We start from the raw sequence: 22586 nt of genomic DNA, 5'->3' as shown, positions 1-22586 counted from the left end.
GGAGAAAATACTGGAGCTCCAACGATCCATAAGACAAGATTCTTGCCCTCAAAGTACATGATCTGGTGGGAAAGAAAGACAAGTGGACAATTACAGGACAATGTTGGGAGGACAGAGAGAGAGGCTTGCTTAGGAGTCCTGAGGGCTGTGAGGAGAGAAGGAGACCTTTGTCTTTGTCTAAAGAGGGGTCTAATCAGGGAAGGTGACTTTGAACAGTGTGAAAATCAGTTCAGAGAAGGATGACAATTGAAGTAGGAGAGGAAGCAGGGTCTAGACCATCATAAACAGCCACACATTTCACAGTACAAGCTTTTGGTGAAGGACTTGAGGGGCTATTGAAAACATTCCAACTGGGAAATTCCAAGGGAAACCTTGAGGTTGAAACCATACCTTGACAGCTGTGTTCAAGGATGGACCTAATGGGGAAGAAAATGGGATCAGACAAATTGGGGGAACTCTTTCAAGGTAAAGGAGACAACAAGGCTCTGGGCTGAGGCAGTGACAGTGATTCGAGAGTTACTGAAAGAGCTTATTGATGGGCTCAGCACACAGCTGGAGTGAGGATGGCTGGAGCCCAGTTTGGCTACGCTGAGTGGAGATGATGCTGTAACAGGGAAGAACAAAATCTGACTCCATGTTGGATCTGTTTCTTTTACTTTGACCTTTGCTTTCCATTGCTTTTGTTCTGTCTAGAGCTATAGGCATACATAATGGTCTGCCTTGGGGAACCCTGTCCCTTTGTCTCAATGTTAAACTAAAGAGCCTTTGTTTAGCCACAGGGAAACACTCTGAACCTGCCCACCTGTGAATGGTTGAAGAAAAGGAAAAAATAATACATCCCCTCCCCAAGGATGGCCAAAACCAGGAGATATTTTGCAAGTCTTATGGCCTTTTTACTTTACTTTCTCACCTCCTTCCTCTCTCTGTTCTATAAAAGAAACTAGCATCCAGACCCCAAGAAGATGGTACTTTTGGACGTTAGCCCACCATCTTCTCAGACACCTGGATTTCCAAACAATGTTCCTATTCCTTGCCTCAACACCTCATCTCCCAATTTATTGGCCTGTTGTGCAGCGAGCAGAGCAAGCTTGGACTCAGTAGCAATGCTACTCTTTAAAGCAGGGAATGCAAAGAAAAAACATCATGATTTCAGTGCTGGTCAGACTGGACCCATATGAGGGATTGGAGGAAATATGCTTAGAAAGATGGCAGCCTGCTCTTGTGAAGGGTCTTGAATTTCAGTCAAGGCATATACACTTCAGTTTATTACTATCATCAGTTTCAATGTGGAACTACTGAAGATTCTTGAGCTGAATGGTGTCATGTTCACAAGAACACTTTAAGAAGAAGATCCATCTAATATAAATGAGCATGAGGCTGCAGGGAGATAAAGAATGGTAAGGTAGGAAGTAGAGATTGGAGACAATCACAAACTCAAGTGATGAGGGCTGAGCATACAGGATTGAAGAGAATTGGATAGAGAATAGTGAGGACCATGTCAATGCATGAACAGAGGGGAAAAATGAAATAGAGACAAAGGCTAATAGTAAGGTTTTCTCACTTCTTATTTTGAAGGAAGAGAGATTCATTGGTAGAAATAGGAAAATCTGGAAGAAGTATTGCTTTTTGGAATATAAAATGCATTTATTTATTTATTTATTTATTTTTATTTTTTGGCCACGCCACCTGGCTTGCAGGATCTTAGTTCCCCTACCAGAGATTCAACCTGGGCCCTCAGTAAAAAAAAAACAAAACAAAAAAAAACCATGAGTCGTAACCACTGGACTGCCAGGGAATTCCAAAAAATGCCTTATTTTTTAATGGTGATTCTGATATTCCAGAGAAAAATCAGTCTAGATTGTACCAGAAGGAGACGAAACACGTCACCTAATACACATCTTTAAATGTGTATGTGCTCACTTACCAGTGAACACTGAGAAACCTTCATTTTATCCCTGGGTGAATTCTCACTGACTTTCACACTGCTGTTTCTCCCAATCCAGCCATTGGAATGCAAGCCCCTCGGTGGTCTCGCCTCACCTGTCAGGAGCGATTGAGTAACAGCGATTGAGTAACAGCAGTGAGATCTCATGTTACTAATATTCCATTACTTTTACAAAAGAGACAAGAGTACATTCATTAGTACACTATGAAATATTATCCTAAATAAGTAAAATTAAATTATGCTTGTCAAAATAAATGAACACTGCACATGCCACAATTCTGTGTCCCTAATTCTTTTAATTATGTTTTTTTTTCTTACTTGCTAATTTGTGAAATTTGCTAACTCACAATGGGCTCCCTGTCATTAGTGAGAATGAGTCGGCTTCTGCCGTAGCAGTTTGCACACCCTGCTTCCTGTGGCTTCTGGCATGTACTACCTGGGGCACCATGCAGACTAACTGATTGGTTCTTTTTCTCTCTTCAAGCTTGTTGCAAGCTACATATTAATTTTCACCTTTTGTAATAGGTGGTTAGGAGATGAACATTCTCTCGGCAGATGGAAGGACACCATTTTGCTCTGAAATAGAAAATTCCAGCCCAGTCTACACAGTGACAATACTTGCCTTCTTTTAAGTGTTGTGTGTGTGTGTGTTTTATCAATGCAGAGAAACAATTGTGCTAATTTTCAGTGTGTTGCTCTGCTGAGCCTTCTCTACTGATCCATCTCCTGGAGGGATGCAAAAGTCACTTTGGCCCAGGTGTTCCTTGGAAGAGCTTCAAGGAGGGACAGTGTTCCCTGAGTGACTTCTGGTGGTGTGGTGCATTCCACAAGAGTTTTGCAAATATTATCTGATTCATCCTCACAATATTTCTGTGAGTTAGGCATTTTGAATTCCCTTTAATGAGTCTGCAGGTCAAAGCAGTTAGGGGGACTTCCCAAGTTCACGTACCCAGTGAGTGACAGGATGAGGACACATGTCTTTCTATTACATGTTTTTACCTACTCCTAATGAATCATGGGCTCTCATCAAACTGCCCTGAGACTGTATATTATTAAGAAACAAATGTGTTTAGACGATAAAGAAATAGGACCTGTGAAGAGAGAGATTAGGGAGATGGTGGAGGGGAGGCTTTAGAGGTAGGCATTGAAGAAAAGCTTACGTAGTGGTCTCATTCCTAGTTTTAACTATTTTTTGAAAAAGTATGTTTATTGAAGAAGATTGAGAAAAGTACAGTGACAGAATAAATGCCTATCTTTCAATATTTTCTTTCAGGTGCCAGTGGTTTTAGAACTTGTTTATAGCCCCTGAAACAGCTCTCATCAAGGTGGGGTTTCATGCCCTCTCCTTGACCATGCGCTGGCTTTCAGGACTCACTTCTCAGGAAGTGAGGACACAGGACAGGAACACAGGATGCCCTCTGACTTTCTCCCAGGCTAAGCCATGCAGGGCTTCTTCCCAGTTCCTGCTCTTCCTTGGGGTTGTGACCCAGGAAACCCTGAACGGTTGTGCAGTGTGTTTGTTCACTCTGATGCCGCCAGGCTGGAGACACCAATTAGATGCTGAAAAACACAAGGAGCTCACTGTGGTCCCAGCACCCATGGGTGAGTGAGCACACCTCCCAGCCATGAGCCACCTAAGCTTCCCCAGGTGAAGTCGAGATGCTGTCCTCATGGAGACCCAACTCAGAGGCCGAGTTGTGAGGAAAAGAAATAAATGTTGATCCCGTTTTAAGCCACTAAGTTTGGGGTGGTTTGTCACATGGCCACAGTCCCTGGAACACAGGCCTAGCTTTTCTTACACGCCTGTGGTGGTATTTTATCAGATCTTAATTCAGTGTATAAAGAAAGGCTTGTTCAGGTACATTTCTTGGGTTTAATTATGAGAATGTTCACATAATAAGGGGAAACACTTTATGCTGAAACTATTTACTTTTAAACGTCTAATATAATCATGGACCAAATCCATTGGGTAGAGGTTTTACTGTGGCCAATTCGATAGGATAGGTTTTGCTGAGATGATTTTTAATTGTCCTATGAAAACATTTGTGGTATTGGGTCTTGGTTAGCGAGAGGGTAATCAACAGACCAAATACCATCAAATAATAATAACATAAAATATTGCCTTATATTCCCATAATACTCAAGAATTAATTTTGATTTTTTTCCCAGTTGGCCATCATCATCCCAGGTAACACTGTCATATTCCCCAAAGATACAAGGCTGATATATTTTCAAAGCATTTCTATATCTGATGGCAATATAAGTCAGCTTGGTTGAGCACAATTTCTGAAAGTCAAGTTTAATCGACTAGATCCCCAGAGCTGTGTACAGGGCCCTTTACTGCTTCCTGCTGATGGGGAGTCTGAGACTAGCCTTCCTTTTGTGTCTTTGCAGGTAAGCCCTGTCCACAACCCCCACACTGAGTGGATAAATAGATATTTATAAGATGTTGCTTCCTTCTTCTCTTTTTTAAAGAGTTTTTTTTTGTTTTTTGTTCTTTTTGATGTGGACCATTTTTAAAGTCTTTATTGATTTTGTTACAATATTGCTTCTGTTTTATGTTTTGGTTGTTTGGTCCTGAGGCATGTGGGATCTTAGCTTCTTGACCAGGGATTGAACCCACATCCCCTGCATTGGAAGGTGAAGTCTTAAACACTGGACCACCAGGGAAGTCCTGCTTTATTCTTCTAATTTAAAGACTGACAGAATCAGTCTGGGTTTGGATCTACTAAGCATTTGGGGGGCTCACCTTACGTACTCAGGTATTTCTAAAATCATGGATGTCCCAAATGGTACGGCATTTCTCACTGTTCACTTTATTCCCAGCCTGGGAACTCTGTATGTCTTTTGCCCTTTGTGGGAACATTGCTCTCATTAGTTTATCTTCCTGTGGCTTATTCTCTGTCTCAGCATTCAGGACTTGGATCCTCCTAGGATATATAGATCCTGATCACGTGATCTAAAGAGAGTTTCTCAACTTCGCCATTTCATATTTTTAAAAATCATGTATCATTATCTGAAAATACCCTATCTCCCCGCTGGTTTGCTTGTTCCTGGCCGCTCTCCTACTTTCTCTGGAGCTGAAATTGCAGGAGAGCAGGACCTTTTTGGGTTATTCACTGAGTTATTCCCCACAGCCTGACACATGCCTGGAAAGTAGCAATTGCACCATAAATATTTGTCAAGTGAATGCAAGAAGAAAGGAGTGGATGAGAGCTTGATTTCCTTAACAGAAACTCCTAAAACATTTTTTGGATGTGCTAACCACATCCATCCCCATCTTCTTGTCATTTTGGCTCCTGGTTCTCCCCCCAACCCCCGATTCCAGATTCTGCACATGGCTCCCTTTGCAGACATGGCAAACGGTGCTGTGTTCAGATATTCCGTTACATGTTAGCAGTTCCCCTGCAATCCTTCTGCATCCATTTTTTATTTACCTTGGGTGTAGCATAAAATCCCTCTCTACACACAACTGGGAGTTGTGGGGTGTAACTGGCTATATAAAGAGAAGTATTTGGTTGGGGGAACATGACACTGACAGACTCATGGAGCAGCACCTAGGAAGTCAGGCGGCAGCCTGAATGTTCCAGTTTGGAATTTCCCTATTATGGAGAAAATTGGGAGAGGAAGAGGATTCTTTTCATCTATTTTCAGACAGGCTTGGCACAAAGGCATGAAAAATATTATCCGTTTCGTTCCACTGGCCTTGTAGTTATTGTAAATGTAACTTAAATTCCTGAATGCATCTTAAATTGCATTCTATCTCTCCGTGGTGTAATCAGAGGCTTTGATTTCTGAGGCTACTAGCCAGACATAAGTTTTAACAAAAGCTGGTGCCCATTTGTCTTTATTGGAAAATTGTTTTATGTATATATTTTACAGATCAGTGTTGGGAAAATAGTCACAGAGGAGAATTTGTTTTTATTCAGTCTTCAAACTGATACTATTCCTTAATTGAGGAGTAATTTACAGAGGGTAGCAGGAGATGCTTTGAAAACTCTGGGATTTGGCTCTGAGATCCGAAGGCGGCCTTAGCAGAAAGAGCTTCAAGGCCATCAAATCTATATATCCATTGGTGGAATAAAGGTTTCAGTCTCATTGTATTTGAATCAGAACTTATTACTTTCAATACAGATTAACTGTGGGTTACTCTCTCTGTCCTATTTTTAAAGGTATCCCTGGAAACTAAGCTTGATGCTTTGCTAAAGAGTGGGACTTTGTCCTTGGCCTTGACATAAATGCTCTTCCTCCAACTAGCTGAAAGGCTTTAGCTACTTATTCTCCAGAAGAGCCAAGAATTCTACCCTTATGTGTAGGCGTAAGGAGAGGGGAGGGGAGATGTGGGAATAATTCAAGAACTTTACTGCAGGGTAAAGAAGAGTGACAGTGCCTGGGAGTCAGTACGTGTGAGAAATTAGACAAGATACGCATGTGTGGAACCTCTTCCTTCATTCATGCAGTGATCAGCACATGGACATTCAAGGTAGACTCTGCACTGTTTACTTCTGTCTTTTTAGATGAAATTTTACTTGTATTTGTAATGCTTTGAAGTTACTTAATTTTTCATTAAATCGCTGAGATATGTTTTTAAAAATGATGTTTGCTGAGGCTGTTAATCAGAATGAAGAAGAGGAAAGCCCTAATATCTAAGACATTGCTTTTAGAATTGGTGCCTGCCCAGTATCTCAGCCTGAATTTACTTAGAATACAGAAAGGGGTTATGTATGCATGAAGGCTTGAGGATTGCTTATGCCTAGGTAGGTGCAGTCTGGAAGCTGATTCATATATGCAACCACTTATTTACATTATTTTAAGATATGTATACACACATATATATGTGTATATATGTATGTGTATATATATATATATTTATATTACATAATGTTAGGCTCAGATCTATTTGTAGGTATTGGAAAATTATCTGGAAGAGAGACTCTCACCTTAAATGAGGTTGATAAATAATTACAATTATGATTAATACCACAGATTAGAAGTGAATGCTGATCTGGAATGTGACAGGAAGATGTACCCATTCTGAGTGATGCAGATTACTGTGTTGAGCACCTGAACTGGATGTGGTCCCTAAGCTACTACCTGCCCCTTTGGTGCAACAGGGAAAGGCAGTAATATCTGAACAGTGGAGTTTAGCTGGTGTCAGCCTTTTGTTTTGTCCTTGATAAGATGGTCACTCTTTAAGATGACTCCTTCAGGTATCCAGAAGTTTCCACAATCTAGCTTCATTTGAGAAAAAGATACATGAGTGTCTTGGAATATAAGCACAGAGTTGCAAAATTCAACATTGACTCACAACTTGGAGTGTTTTTCTTGAACTCTGAGAATAAAGAGGTTAACTTATGGTGAATTTCATGTGACAAAGGAGAGCAAAGGTATAAAAGAAAGATAGTTGTACCTGCTTGATTTTATGTTTATTTATAACCAAATGCACTAATGCATGTATTTTTTATTGGCCTTCATGTGATGTAGGGGTAGAGGCACTGGCCTGACTGTCAGAAGATTCAAGCTGTTAGTCTTGGGTTTGGTACTTTATGTGTGGACATGGCAAAGATTTTAAGAATATTTCACAAGATTCATTATTTATTCATTCATTCAGCAAGTTTGTTCTGGGCTAATAATCACTTTGGAGGAAAAGAAGTAGTAATTTTATCCATAATGTTTGTAAAACTTAGATGTAAAATTTTACTGATTAAAAAAATGTGTGTAGTGAGAAGACACTAAGGTTGATAAAATACAAAGACCTGATCTCTGGGGGAGATAAACACAAGCCAAGCCCTGCTATGGACTGTGTTTTCAGTGGGAGAGTGAATTCTGTAGAAATACACGTGATGAACAGAGAGTGTGGTCTATTCTACATGTAGGGCTCAGGACAAGCTTTGTAAAGACAGTGCAACTGAGACAGTCTTTAAAGAAAAGTTCATGTTTTCACAGCAAATAAGGATCCGGGAAGAACATGTGGAAAAGTCTGAGAAACAATACAGCTTGACATGTTCTAGGAACAGAAGTAGTTTGGAATGACTAGAACACACAGAAAGTTAAGATTTTTGCAGCAGGAGATAATTATGGCTTACATTTCTTGAGCAGTTTTGTGTTAAATTAAACATCAGCTTGTATTAAACATCTCTGGGTGTTGTTTAAATGTAAACTCACTTACCCCACCCTTCAAACCTAGAAGGAGTTACTCTCACTGCTGGACTTTATCATGATGGAACCAAGGCCCACAGGTGAGGTAGGGAGCCAAGGTCCCAAGCTAGCAGGTGTAGGGAGCAGTGTTGTCAGACAGTCTGCCTCTTAACCACTAAATATTGTGGAGAGATGAGACCCCAGCAGTCTCATATGTAGGCTAAAGATATTGAACTTTATTTGATCTATTTAGAAAACCCTGAACATGCCTTCAAAATTTGCATTGGGAGGAAGTAGGAGCTTGACTTCCAGGACACCATTTAGGAAACAAATGCACTGATCAAGACAAGAAATGGTGACAGTCTCCCAAAGGCAGTAGTGAAGGAAGTACAGGCAGTACAGGCAGGAATGAAGGAAGATCAGGGAACAGATTTGATAGCATGGTAGATTTTATGAGCTTTGGAAGCTGCTTAGATATGGCCGAGGAGGGGACAGCCCAGGAAGACTCGTAGAATTCCAGAGCAAATATACGTAAATGCAACTGGGTCAGTATCCTACAAGCAAATTGGTAAAATTAGGATTAAAAATTACACTTTAGTCTTTCTGGCTCTGTTGACACTCACACTATGAAAACAGCAGCTCTTTGGATTTCCCGACCTCTACTTTCCCATTCCATGAACATAGCTATCACATCCTTGAAGCAGCCTCCTTTGTTGCAATGGAGACACTATCACTTTCTTCTGGTCCTATTTTGTCAATTAAACGAATGTCCCTATTCCCATCTGTATTAGTTTTCTCAGGCTGCTGTAACAAAACATCATAGGTTGGGTAGCTTAAACAAAGACAATAAAGAGAGAAATGTATTATTTCACAGTTCTGGAGGCCAGAAGTCCAAGATCAAGGTGTCGGCACAGTTGATTTTTCTGAGGGCTGTGTGGGAGAGTCTGATCACGGCCCCTCTCCCAGCTTCTGGTGGTTTACTGGCATCTTTGACCTCCCTTGGCTTATAGATGAATCACCCCAATCTGCACCTCATCTTCACCTGGCGTTCTACTTGTATGCAAGTCTGGGTCCAGATTTCTCCTTCTCATAAAAATTGGATGAGGGCCCACCCTACTCCAGCATGAGCTCATTTTAACTAATCACACCTACAACAGTCCTGTCTCCAGATAAGTTCACACACTCAGGTGCTGGGCTTTAGGACTTCGACATACGAATTTCCAAGGGACACATTTCAACCCATAACACCGCCCAATGCCAAAAGCAGCAGGTATGCTCACCATGACAGGGAAGGCACTGCCACCAATGTCCTATGCTGGAAGCACCATCATTACTGTTGATGAAGCCCACTGATGTCCACACTAAAACTTCCATGTCGGGTATTTTCTCCAAGGGTAGTGTTACCTGTGGATCCTCCCACTGGCATGATGTTGCTCAGATCTTGGATGTTCAACCCTCCCAGGAGATCATAGTGAAGCATCGAGGCATCTTCAACTTGTGTTTATACTTTAACGCATCCCTCTTGCTGGGGAGTTGAGCATGGCCCACAGATCTGGACTATGGAACAATTGAGGAAGAGATCCTTGTTTTGCCTTAATGATCCACATGCCTGATTTTCATGGAGAGTGAGCAGGTGACAAAAACACTGATGCTGAAACCACTGTTCATCACATCACTTCACTTCACAAGGTCACAACAATGACATTCTCAAAACCACAGTCTTTTTGTTGTCTGTCCTAGATTTGCAAAGCTGGCTGTGTTTTATAAAACCTGAATGAAGTTAGGAGGGGATAACATTGAATAATGGGTCTCATTCGTATTTCAAGAAAAAGTACCAAATGAGTTTTTCAATTCTATGTAAAGCAGCTGAGGACATCTTAGAACCCACTGCATATATAGTAGTGGATTTGGGTCTGGACATTGTACATTAAGAAGATGTGGTCAAGATTGAAGTTATTCAGTGGAGGATGACATAGATATTGAGTTAACAGTAGTGAGTTCCCTGTCAATGAATGTGGTTAAGTCCAGGCTAAACAACGGTAAGGACAAATAGCTGGGTAGAGAGCCATGTAATGACGAACTCATCATGGGGATTCAATATTTGTTGGATGGATGAATGAATGAATGAATGGATGTATAGAGCATCAAAGGAGTCACCCAAACTCATTGACTTTAAAGTGTCTCATAACCCTGAGAATCTATGAGTCTATAATTACCTTGTCCTTTATCAACCTGTATAAAAACAGCATTATTCTTCCTAAAATGTGTGTGCAATGTAAAATATCTTATTGCTAGCTAAGCCATAGATTCATATTTTGGCATTCTAAGAGAGGAAATTCTCTCTGAATGCTCAATGCTGATATGTGTATTGGCTGTCTGGCACACCATCATTCATGCCATCTGTTCGGGTGGCATTATGCCTAATTGCAAGGTGGCCTGACAATTTTAAGGGGTTTTGCATGCCAATCACATTGAGCTTAGCTAGCTAACCTGCAGAACCCAGAACATAACAAGCTGAAAAAGTTACCCTGCTGGTAAATCACAACTTCAAATGAAAAGATCATGCCTCATTAAAAACGGCCATATTTTTTGACTGTGGTAGGTATCTTTCAAAGAGCCTCTATAGATTTACCTTCCCCTCAATGATGACTGCTGCAGCGATCTCATGCCATGGAGAAGAGATAATGGACAAGACCATGTCTTGTCCAGCCTGAATCACTGATGCCTTAGAAATGTTCAGAATTCCTAAAACTCTCATGCTTGGAAACAAATGCACCAACCTGCCAGAATTTCACAGCATTGTCTTCCTATAATAAGCAAACATCTGTTACACTAAAATTCAGTTTATCTTTTGGAAAAGATGCAGTAGGAGGCTGGATATGAGTGCGTTTGCTTACCTTCTGGAATTGTCATGGAAAAGACCCAACATAAGCATTAAAATATGTAGATTACAAAACAGGAAATTAAACTGCTTTCTTGACATTGAAAATCTGGGAATGTACATTGAGATTTAGAGCTGTTGGTTACAGATGATGTTAAAAGACTTACTCAAGATCATATAGGTAGCTCATGCAGAGCTGGAATTATGTCACCCAACATATACTCCTTTCTCCCAACACAACTGGAATAATTATAATTGTTATTCTAGTGAAAATGGTATTCATGGCTCTAAAGAAGTCTGGATTGACCATGACATATTTTTACTTTCCTGTCTTTTAATAACTTTTTTTCTCATTATCAACCCAACTGGCCATGCACTTAAACATATGTCTTCAGTGTATGAATGTATAAAATACTTTGAAGATTTGATGTTCTTCATCTTATAAATAAACTTTTGGAGACATTTAATATGGTAAGTTTAACCCTTATTTTTATGAAGTAATCTCTATTTTGAGCGAAGCTCTCATTGAATCTGCTGCAGACAGATGTTTTTGTGTTCCTGTATATTCCACAATATAGTATTGAGTACATAGCAGGAGCTCAATACTATTCTGTACTGAATAGAGATTAGTGAAATGGATAAGAGCAGAGAAGGTGTGAATGGAAGGCAAAGAGAAGAAATACTGCCAATGATTGTGTATATGAATGATGGTGGCTTTTTAAACAAAGTCCAAACTTCTGAAGGCAATACTCCTCACACAATATTTCCATTGCAGCATTCTCCATTTAAATATATTTGCATGCATGCGTGACTGTCAGTGGCATATTGCATGGGCTGAACGTGACAGAGGCAAGTTAAGACACAGTGTATTTTTCTCTCTGCACTCTTTGAACCCACTTTATTGGTCTTCTTTTCTCCATTCCCGAGTGGGTAGCTTTCATCCCCTTTTTTCGTCATATTCATGCATTAGAATAAACTCATTTTCAGTCATTAAAACTCGAAGCTGGTCTAAATCAGCCTTTGTATCTCACTTCTATATCTACATCGATCCTTATCCCAGGATTCAGGTCTGAATAAGGCTCTGCAGCCTTTAGTTCATTTAACGGGTGTCATCTGCTCTTATTTTTCATCTCATGTTATACCTTATAGTTTCTTACCTGTGCTTCCTCTAAAGGAGGAAGCAAGGGCAAGACCCTATGTAATTAAGGACCTCTGTGCAGATTCCAAAATGTTGATTAGTCATGTTGGGGCATATACTGTGGGTTTAACCGAGGTACAATCGGCTCTCTGTCCTCCTCCTGTTCTCCCCTCAGATGTCAGATAATATACATGTTTCTGGTATGGATGATGTTCCAGCTGACTTCGTGTAAGTCTTATCTTGTCAATAAGAAATACCTGGCATTCCTACTCTCCAAAATCTGGATATGTACACACCTCCCAGTGGCAATACAGCCCTCTCCCAAGGGAAATGAAGAAACCTACCAACAGAGATAGGGTTGCCTAGAATGAAAATGCAGATACTTTCCAGTGTTAGTTCATCCCCCTTCAGTGGAAATGTAGACACATCCCTATAGCAATACAGACCCTCCCAACAGAAGTGGGGGCATCTGCCAATGGAGTTACAACCACTTTCAAAGGTGATGCAGCATCCCCTCACCCCCACGTAAAATCCAGGCACCTCCTGAGACCTCCTCCTGTTCCCATTAGGAGAGACAGGTGGCCCCATGAGTTTGTTCCTGACTCTGTGAGCAGCTTGGTTATTTCCAAACTGTGATGGGGAAACTTGTTAGCTTTTGGTCTTTTCTTTTGGAAGACATCCCCTGTCTTCCTATGGTCCCTCACTTGCATTGACCTTGTGGTAATCCTTGGGCGTTCTCCACCCTGCCTTCCTTTTTCTCCTTCCAGCTGTGATTCTTTTCTAGTGTCCTCTTACTTAGAGTTCAAAGAATGATGATAGATTAATTATCTTAGAACAAGCTTTGACTATTTCTTAGTAATTCCTGAAAAGGATGAGTCTAGCTACCATTTTTAGAAAGTGAGAGACTTGTCCATCTTGGTGCTCAGTTTAATGGCCTTAGCTAAGACTCTACAAATGAGAAAAAATGAATATCCAGTTACATTTATTTATATCAAATTTTGATCTGAAAAGACTCTGAGGAAGTTCTTTAGAAAAAAATGTCCAATTACTAGCATGATACATAGTTGAATAATTTTTCTAGGAATTTACTCAATCCACATACTTAGTACTCTATATTATAAAATGACCCAATGCACCTTTAGTTCTAAATGACTTCTCTGGACAAAGGATGTGTAATAGTACAATGTTCTAAAGTGTCTCTGAAAAAATGCAGCATTATCTTATCAAAGTTTATGGGAAAGCAGTGAGTCATTTTCTCAAAGGGCAGTAAAGACCTAAGTGCCACAGACAGTCCAAGTGAAGTCAGTGCAAATTAAAGTCCTGGGATTCACTCAACTCTTAGCACCCATAAGTAGCAATGCCATTTTGATAGCTTCCGTATCCTGATCTATAAAGGAATGGGAATTAAATGTACCTCAAAATATTATTTTAGGGTTTGCATGATGACTTTATTTTCATAAAGTCCCCTAACTGGCACATAGGAATATTTCTTTTAATCTGTGAAAAAATTATTAAAATCAGACTCTTATCTAAGTAAACGCACATTTTGAACAATGTACATCTCTCAACATGTGGCTCATAAAATCTCAGATAAATATTATCTCCCTATATAGATAGATAGGAAAACTGAACCCAAAGGCATTTTTGCTAAATAGGTAAGAACCTTCCTTGAAAGACAAATCATAGCATCATAATTTTTATCTTATATCATGACTGGTGAGTAAAATCACGTTGCAAAGTGAAAATGTTCTGCGCTTGCTGTCTGGGTCAATTATCATCATTTGGCCGGTCTTTCTACATCTTGCATGGAGGCCATGTCAATAAGCCAAGCCCTCCAAGGCTTCTTATGGCTGCAATTAAGTTCCACCTCTCCCCTGGGATTTTCAGAATCTGGGCATATTGTGGATAAATCCACACCATGTAAAAAGGTGGAGGGTAGAGAGAAATAAACAGGGCAGGAGATTGCCAGCATTCCACAAAACATGCTTGCTTTTCGGCAGCCTTCTTCACTTCAGTGATGACTTTTATTATGTTCTATTGATTTTCATGTTATTTCCCATTTTTGAGAAGAATGGCTTGAAGCAATAGCAGCAATAAAGCAGTGTTTCTGTCAGTCATCTCTGTCTTTCTCACCCACACACAAGCTCTCTCCATCACGTACACACTCATACACATAATTCTTGTGAGTGTTGAGTTTCCAAATATAGGAAATAAGACAGAGATTTCTAGAACAATAATAAGACCATCCCTAGAAGCTTTTAGAATTCATAACTATTCTTAGAAGTCATCTGAAAAGGGATGTCAACACATTGAATACCAGACCCTCCGACATTGAGAGCTGACAGTATAGACACATTACCTTTGGCATTTAAGCTGAATGTATTTTTTTTCAGTTTCTCCTCTGTGTTAGGCCATGTGATGGTATTCAAGAGTATCCATAGAATAATCCTGAAGATGACAACAGGGCAGGGTCAGCATAAAGCCATGGGAATTTCTAGCCATGGGGCCGTGGTAGACAAAATTATAAAATGCCCACCTAGAATATAACCTCATGGTATACACTCCTGGTATAATCCCTGGGACTGAATAGAATGGAAATCACTCCCATGATGAGGTTAAGTTACAAAGCACAGCTGGCTCTGAGAAAGATTGTCCTGGGGAACCACTGACCTAATCATATGAGCACTACAGGAGACAAGCCTCACCCTGAATAAAGATAAGCAAATTAAATAAATAAATAAGAACAAGTGTGAGCAGTGAGATTTTACACAAGGAAGATTCTTTATTTCTGGCTTTAAAATGGAGAGGACCACCTGTCAGGGAATGTGTGAGGCCTCTTGAAATTAGAGTGGCCCTCAGCTGACAGCAAGCAGAGCATAGGGATCTAGCCCTATTTCTTTGCAGGGAACTGAATTTTGCAAAGAATAAGTTTGGATGAGGACCCCAAGCTCAGAAGAGAGCACAGCCACCAAAACCTTGATTTGTGTCTTGTGACACTCTAGCAGAGAACACAGATATGTCAGGTCTGGACTTACAGAATGATGGGCTAAAAAATGGGTGTTTTTTATACCAACTTTATTGAGATATAAATTATATACCACAAAATTCATTCACAATGTCTCCTTTTCTTAAATGATGGTCACAGAGCTGTCCACTGTCTAATTTCAGAACGTCTTTATCACCCCCCAGAGAAATCCCATGCCCATCAATAGTTGCTTTTCATTTCTCCCTTCACAATCCCCTGGAAACCACAATATGGTTTCTGTTTTTATGTATTTGGCTATTCTTGACATTTTGTGTAAACTGAATTATATACCATATGACTATCTGATTCCTTTCATCGAGCATAATATTTTTGAGATTCACCTGTAGCATGTATAAATAATTCATTCCTTTGCATAGCTGAATAGATTTCCATTGTATGGATATACCACATTTTATTTATTCATTCATCAGTTGATGGACATTTGGGTTTGCTTCTCCTTTTTGACTGTTAGGAATGGTGTTGCTATGAATATTTGTGTATAGAATTTTGAATGAACATATATTTTAAGTTCTCATGAGTGTATACCTAGGAGTGAAACATTGAGTAGTATAGTAATTCTATGTTTAACATTTTGAGAATCTGCCAACTTCTTTTACAAAATGATCATATCATTTTGCTTCCCACTAGCAATGTATAAGCGTTCCAGTCTCTCTACAACCTTGTCAACGTTTGTTATTGTCTATCTTGTCATGGAATTATTGAGCATTTTTATGTCTTCTTTGGAAACATGTCTATTGAAATCCTTCTCCCATTTAAAAAAAAATTGGATTGCATTCTTATTGTTGAGTTGTAAGCATATTTTATATATTCCAGATATGTCTCATATCACATAAGAGATTTGAAAATATTTCCTCCCATTCTATGGATAGTCTTTTCACTTTTTGATGGTGTAGTTTGAAGCACAAATATTTTTAATTTTGATAAAGTCAAATTTATTTATATATTATTTTGTCACTTGAGTTTTTGGTGTCATAGTTAAGAAACCATAACCTAAACAAAGACCAAAGTTTCACTTTTACATTTATATAAAATATGAAGTGTTATAATTTTAGCTCTTGTGGTTAAATATATAATAAATGTTGAGTTAATTTTTTTTATATTATGTGAAATAGGGGTCCATCATCATCGTTTACCTGTGAGTATTCAGTTTTCCAGCATCAGCATCATTGGTTGAAAAGACTATTCTTTCCCCCATTGAGTTTTTCTGACACCTCGTCAAATGCAAGGGTTTACTTCTGGATTGACCATAAATGCAAGTTCTTACTTCTGGATTCTCATCTTCTTCTACTGATCTCTAGATCTATCCTTATGCCAATACCACATTGTCTTAAGCTTTTGAAAAGTGTGAGTCTTTCAACTTTGTTTTTCTTTTTAAAGGTTATTTGGCTGTTCTGGCTATCCAGCATCTCCCTATGAATCGTAGGGCTGGTTTGCATTTGTTTTTCTTAAGCTTAGCTTTTCTACATACAGTCTTTCTGGGTACAGGTGGGATGTGAAGATCCACCACCATTTATGGAAAATCAAGAAGGTGTTGACACTGGAAAGTTCAAACTTGTGTCTGATTTCTCAATCACTTTACGTTTATCATCTCATTTCCTTTCTTAGGAAGGCAGTGGGCTGGTTAAAAATAACTGGAAGCACCCAAACAGTAGCTGAGAAGGAAAGAACCACCTGAAAGCTAGGGGTGTGGAAAAGATGGAAGCTACAGGCCTGAGTGAAGCCACAGCTGAAAGGGTAAGTGATGGGCTCAACATGCCGGGCACATACCACACACTTCACAGACATTTACTGAGTTAATTAACAGATCAAGGTTCAAGAATCTGAGGGATGCTGTGTGATTCATAGGGAGGCTCTCTGAACAGTGTGGAGGGCCAGAGGCCCATTTTCATGTGGGTGTAGCTGCAGCCTAGGTCCTTGAACAGCTGAGTCATGAAATTATACAGTCAGGATGTATCCTTCTACTGTCTTCTTATTTCCCCTTCTGTCTAAATCTGATTCTCTTCAGCCTAAATGTGGATGCATTGTTATGGCATTTGATTACTGGCTATTCAACCAAAAGGTAAAATAAACTGTTTTCATCTGCTGTATGCAGCAGATGTATGCCCATCAGATGCTGGTCAACCCAAGTGGTGTCTCAATGGAAAAGCATGGCCTGGAGAGATTGGCCTAGGTCTGTATGCTGGTGTCTTTGTTCCAGATGCTGTAAGAAAATTCCACAGACTGGGTGGATTATAAACAACAGAAATTGATTTCTCACAGTTGTGTTGGCATGAAGTCTAAGATCGAGGCACCTGCATAGTATCCTTCTGGTGAGGGTCTTCTTCTTGGTTCACAGTTCACACCTTCTTTCTGTGTCTTCACATGGAGGAAGGGCTGAGGGAGCTCTGTGTATCCCTCAGATACACAGGGGTGCTAATTTATAGGGGTGCTAATCCCATTCTTGAGGGCTCCACCCTCATGACCTAATCACCTCTCAAAGGCTCCACTTTCTAACCATCACATTGGGGGTTAAGGCTTCAATACATGAATTTTGGGAGGACACAAACATTCAGTTCAGAGTACACATCAAGTGACATAATCTTTATATAACTCAACCTCTTTGTCATTAAAAAATGTGAATAATCATCATACCTACCTCACAGTTTTGTTTTGAGGATTAAATGAGTTCATATATGGAGAATACTTAGAATAACATCTGGCATAGATATTTAAATAGTATTAATATAAATAAATATGAATATATTTCATTATTCTGAGGAGTATATTAAAAATTATACTTCTCACTTCTTTAAGGTTTTAAAAAATACTTAGGTAGATATAATGCAGACTTGAAATAACCAGAGCATAATTAAGTGATAAATATTGTTTAATTGCCTGTTCCTGCAATGGGCATTCCAAGATAGGAGAGAGAATCTGGAGCTGATACAACCAGAGAAGTTTCCTAAAGAGGACAAGAATGAGCCCTCCCCAAAACACTAGGTGCCAGTGACAGCTGAGGGCTCTCTCTTAGGTCTTTTTCTTGTGGTAGCACCAGCTGACAAAATAGAATTCAAACTCCAGTTCAACACACACACTCATGTTAATGCCAGTAAGCCACCACCCCTTGGTCCAGAATGGGGTACTGGTCCCAAAATATCTGAGAGGTGCTACAGTGTCAGTTGTAGGTGGAGTCTGTTCACACTGGCAGAGGAAAGTAGCTGGAGTGGGCAGAGAAGCTTGGGTCTGCTCTTCTGATGGGAAGGGGGCAGGGCTTTTGGTGAAGTGTCCCAGCTGGTTTAGCAGTGACAGTTTGTTTGGAGTCTGTGTCCCTAACGCATGGTGCTGGCCCAGAGAGGACTCGTGTGTTGCAAGAGCTTTTTCCTTTTCTCCCTATCTCCACTCTTACCGCCATACAGCACCTTTATTTAATTGAAGCCTAAATTATTACTTATAAACATGAATCAAATATCATGTCTACCTTGTGCAAAACCCTCATTATATTCCCATTACACTTGGTATAGATAAGTGAGACTTCTCACCTCTCCAGGGCCATCCCCTCCACTCCTACCTGGGCCAGGCTGCCTTCTGGCCTTGACTTTTATCCTTCTTCCTCGTCCTGATGGTGTTAGATCCCCAACAAACTGAGTTTGCTGTTGTTTCTTGGGCACCTTAAGATACCTTTGCTCTTACTGTTTCTATACATCTCTTAGCCTTTCATTTGGGGTCCATTTACATACCGTCTCTTTGACCATTGGTCTAATCTCGCTACTCTTGTCACTCTTCCACACTTATTGCTGCTTCATTTTTCATCCTAGGATGTATTTCTTCCTGCTGTTGGGCAAAGGGGTCTGTCTATGTTGTGAACCACATCAACTCCATTGAAGATAAAATTGTCCGGTATATTTTAGGACCTCAAAAACATTTCTTGAATGAATCAATGCATATATGAATGAGTAAATGGAAAGTTAGAATCTGACATGAGTCAATGGGGAGCCATTATCAGGGCAGTGACTCCATGGACCTGGTGTTTTGGGGCATAAAATTAGATGGTGCTCTGCATTATGCTTGGTAAGAAGTTGAGGTCAGGGACAGTCACCTGAGAGAATAGTGCACTCATTAGCTGGAGTTTGGAGAAATGGAAGTCTGAACCCTGTTAAGTATACTGGGCATATAAATAAAGGGTCAAAAGAAGAAACGGCAACACTTGTTGGCATTCTGGATAAGGGGAACAAGGGCAGACATTGGTCGAAGTGGACCCCAAGTCCTCTCATGACAGACTGTCGAACTTTAAGGGAGTTGGGGCATCTTGAAGGAGAACTCAGGGAAATGACATGGCCAAATCTGGACACACTGAGTTTGAACTGTCAACGGAGTGTCCAGCCAACAAGGGCTATTTGCCAGTTGACCTTTGGGCACAAGGATTCCAATCATCAGACAGGAAGGAAGTAGGTGGGTATCATAGGTATGACTCTCCCAGAAGCAGACCCTGGAAGAAGGATTAGATGAAAGTGATTTAGTAAGGAAGTATATATATATATATATATATATATATATATATATATATATAAAATACATATATACACATTATAGTATGTAGATACGAGAATCTTAGCTCCAGCAGTTTACTGAGTCTGTTCTAACAAATGTTAGTAAAATATCTTCGTTGTTTATATTAGAATTTTAACTTTGCTACCCCTCCTAATTATTATGATGTATTTCTATCTCCTCACTTCCAAGTCCCCCAAATGAAGTGTCTACATCTTCTTACAATCACCCATTGTTTGTAACTTAATCACTCAGACCTGGATCCACCTCAGTGTTTAGAATGTACCAGGATTGCTTGCTACAAGTTCACAGACATCTCCCTATTGACCTGGTCAAAAGTTTCTTTACTGAGCTACATAAGTGATGAGTTTTACTGAATTCAACATTATCCATTCTCTTCAGCAGTTGATGATGTTTCTGACCTCTTGGTTTCCAGGTCATCCACATTTCCAGGTCCCTATTTAGGTCTCCTTCTCCCAAAACTTTCCTAATGGTGGGTTTGGGCCAGGGCCCTTGGTCTTCTGTTTCACGTTTGCTGCACTTTTTCTCCTCACATTCAATCCTTTTGTCAAGAGCAGCTATTGCTTTAACTTTAACTACCCTCCAATTATGCAAAGCATCACCATTTTTACATCTTCATCATGATCATTTGTGCAGTTATGTGAGGAATGGAATGTGTATTCCAGAAGTGGTCCTATCGTATATATTACTCAGCATCAAAATAGCATTTCTGAGTAGGTTTTAGTTTCTTTGGTTAATCTTCTTCTCCTTTTTAAATAATCTTTTAAAATAATCTATTAGGGACATTTAGGGCTTAGCAGAGCCTAAGCTCTACCTCCCTATTCTGGAAACCCGAATTCCTCTCTGTGACCACTACTGTACATTGTTCACTGTCCTCAGAATGGCAAGTGCCAAACACTGTCAGGAAGTTTCACTCCAGCCTGTGCTGTGGGTGGTGCCCTTCTGGACCTCATCAGAATCTTCATCGGTTTGCTGTGTCTCATTCCCTGCTGGTCCTGCTTCCAGGACATACCAATTTTTCTGGAGAGGACCTCTGACTTAGGATGGTACAAACTTATTTTTTTTGACCTTGTGATGTTGTGAAAGTAATATACATTTAGTAGAAAATGTACATCAAGTTTGAATTTTGATCTTTTCCCAGACTAATGCTATGCTGTAAGATACTCTCTTCTGACGCTGGGCAGTGGCAGTCACAGCCCCCCATCAGCCAGGTGATCAATCACAAGGGAAAAACACCTAGACACTTACAACTATTCTGTACCCAGACAACCATTCTGTTTCACAGTTTCAGTACCATATTCAATCAATTACATGAGAGAGCCAACACTTTATTATAAAATTGGCTTTGTGTTAGATGATTTTACCCAACTGTGAGCTAATTTAAGTGTTCTGAGCATGTTTGAGACAGGCTAGGCTAAGCTATGATGTTAACTGCCAGTTCCCAAATCTACCTGAAACCCATTGAAGTCACCCCAGGATGTCCCAGGGGAGTCCTGTAAACACTGGGATAAGTGGGAAGGGTTGGTTCCATTGACCTTGGTTCTTGGAGTTTGTTAATCATGATATGACCTGATACAGACATCTTTGCTCATTGTTCTTTCCAGCAAACTACCTACAAAGATATCCACCTGACTGTTATACCTCACATCTGAGCCTTAGCCATTAGACAAGAACCAAAGCAAACCGGGATGTATGCAACTTGTTATAGATTGAATTGATCTATGTTCCCCCAGAAAGATTTGTGAAAGTCCCAACTCCCAGTATCTCTGAATGCAACTTATTTGAAAAGAGGGTCATTACAGATGTAATTAGTTAAGAGGAGGTCATGATGGAGTACAGTGGGCCCTTAATCCAATATGACTGGGGTCCTTATTAAAAGAGGAGAAAGACACAAAGAGGAGAACCCTATGTGAAGACAGACACATGGAAAGAATATGGGCATGCAAACCAAGGGAGGCCAAGGATTGGTGCAAACACTAGAGCTGAAAGAGGCGAGGAAGGACTCTCCCTACAGGTTTCAGAGGGAGGATGGTCCTGCTGACACCATGATTTTAGAATTCTCCTCTCCAAAACTGTAAAACAATATATGTCTGTTGTTTGAAGTCTCCCAGTCTGTGGTGTTTTGTTACTACAGCCAAGCCCACCACCAGCAGCCAGTAGAACCCTTTGGGTTACACTGATCCTAGATTTGCTTAAGGCACCATCCTATGCTAAGCATGTGTTTGACATGAGGTTGGAAAATGGCGGTGCTTCACCTTAGGCATCAACTGCAAACAAAGAAGAATATTTTTCGGTACTCTAGATAATGTGTCCTATGTGAAAATGCCTATTTCTAGTATTAGTTTAAGAGCTCAGATTAGCTAACTGCCTTTTCCTGCTAAAAGGAAGACCTATGGCATGATTTAATTAGTCGATCTCTTGTAAATGGATGGTTTAGAAGAGAATGACTTTAGGCAAGATATCCCTGTAGCATTTTTATCTCTCATTGATTCTGCTCTGGTAAGCGTATGCAATTCAACATCAAGAAGAAGAAGAATATGCGGAAGGCACATCGTTTTATAGTGCTGGAAAGCAGATGTATAGAGATTCTTGTAGACTTTGAATGCCAACCCAATTTTTTAAAGTGCTAACATTCTTCCAAGTTATTTGTTATTCTAGGAAACTTGGTCCATACAACAGTGAATACTTTATCATGTAAGTTAATATGATGTTAGAAAAATGAAATGTATTGATTATCCTCTGATCAAATACTGCATCTTATAGCAGTAGAAACCTTTATTCAGACATTCCAGCTTGACCGGATGGGTTATTAGGCAAGGAATAAACGGGCTGGTCCCATGAAAGCATTTATAGTGAGGGCAGTGCAGTTGTAAAATAAAGGGTGCCATAAATT

The 22586-nt window shown here is 40.0% G+C and overlaps 1 long non-coding RNA gene across 1 annotated transcript in view; it reads left to right on the top strand.

The window, feature by feature from the left end:
- The window catches only part of LOC132435534 (uncharacterized), a 78802-nt gene that overhangs the window by 41146 nt on the left and 15070 nt on the right, over window positions 1-22586 (top strand). Inside the window, exon 2 of the long non-coding RNA XR_009521571.1 lies at window positions 16754-16882. This is a non-coding gene — a long non-coding RNA (uncharacterized lncRNA). The remainder of the gene's footprint in view (window positions 1-16753; window positions 16883-22586) is intronic.

This window comes from Delphinus delphis, chromosome 12, assembly GCF_949987515.2.
Source record: "Delphinus delphis chromosome 12, mDelDel1.2, whole genome shotgun sequence".
NCBI classification, from domain to species: Eukaryota; Metazoa; Chordata; class Mammalia; order Artiodactyla; family Delphinidae; genus Delphinus; species Delphinus delphis.
This window is presented reverse-complemented; position numbering and strand designations above follow the sequence as displayed.